This window comes from Propithecus coquereli, unplaced genomic scaffold, assembly GCF_000956105.1.
Source record: "Propithecus coquereli isolate 6110/MARCELLA unplaced genomic scaffold, Pcoq_1.0 Scaffold39, whole genome shotgun sequence".
Classification (NCBI taxonomy): Eukaryota; Metazoa; Chordata; class Mammalia; order Primates; family Indriidae; genus Propithecus; species Propithecus coquereli.
Genome location: NW_012149618.1, coordinates 6,951,119 through 6,952,195, shown reverse-complemented (window position 1 = coordinate 6,952,195; position 1,077 = coordinate 6,951,119). Strand labels below are relative to the sequence as shown.

The 1,077-nt window shown below is 44.0% G+C and overlaps 1 protein-coding gene across 1 annotated transcript in view; it reads left to right on the top strand.

Moving 5' to 3' along the window:
• The window catches only part of SRD5A2 (steroid-5-alpha-reductase, alpha polypeptide 2 (3-oxo-5 alpha-steroid delta 4-dehydrogenase alpha 2)), an 82,336-nt gene that overhangs the window by 77,710 nt on the left and 3,549 nt on the right, over positions 1-1,077 (top strand). The window lies entirely within an intron of this gene.

Sequence of the window (1,077 nt, the reverse complement as noted above, 5' to 3'; positions counted from 1 at the left end):
TTTCAAAAGTGAAGACAAAATATATGAAACAATGTTTTCAGAATTTGAACAACAGCCAGTGCATGACAGTGGTTCCTGAGCAAAGGAAAGTAAACAAAATAAGTCCACAATCTTGTTGTGAAGAACAGAATCTAGTGAGAGGAGGAAGACAAAATTTCACTGATTGCCATTTTCAATTTGCAAGAGTTGTCTGAGGCAGAGTTTGTTCTAGGAGTTGCCTGATGTTCGCCAGGAAAAAAGACCAACTTGTTAGCACCATTCTCGCTGTCTACTTGCATTCAGTAAAACTTGACAAACACAATCGTTGAGTGTCTAGCATATACTACACACTCATTACAGAAAAATAAGACTTAGTCCCGCCCTGAAGGTGCTCAGAACCTTGTGGGAGTATCAGGCAAACTAGGCTGTGATGAGGCTGTAACAGAAGTACACAAGAGCGCTATGGGGTAAGACAGAGTGGGGCAGTGGACTCTGACTTGAGGGAAGGAGTTGGAAAAAGACTCACCAAGAGAGAAGTTGAAGGATGAGGGAGATTTGGATAGGTAGGAGGAGCAAGAGGTGTACCGCTCAAGGAGGAAGAAACAGCTTCAGCAAAGACAGAGCAAAGGATTCCTGCATGGAATGATAAGCAGTCACAGCAAGCAGCGACAGTGATACTTTTATAAGTATTCTTAAATTCTTTCACATCACCTTCAAAACTGCCCTTGGTTTTCCATCTCATCCAGAGTAAACGAATAAGTCTATGAAGTGGCCTACAAAGCCCTCCAGAACCTGGACCCCATTGCTTCCGTGACTTTATCTCCTACTACTCTCCGTGTGGCCCACTGTCCACCAGCATGCTGATTTATAGGAAGTTCCTGAAGAACCCTATAGCCCCAGGATCTTTGCATATGATTGCTTCCCTGCCTGGAATACTCTTCCTTTAGACACCCATGTGGTCACCTTTCACTTCCTTCAGGTCGGTGCTCAAACATCAGAGATAAGAAAGGCCTTTCCTGCCCATCCTGTTCAGCATAATGCCCCATTCCTACCCTGGGTGCACTTTATCCCCTACCTCTATAATGATTTACAAAACAC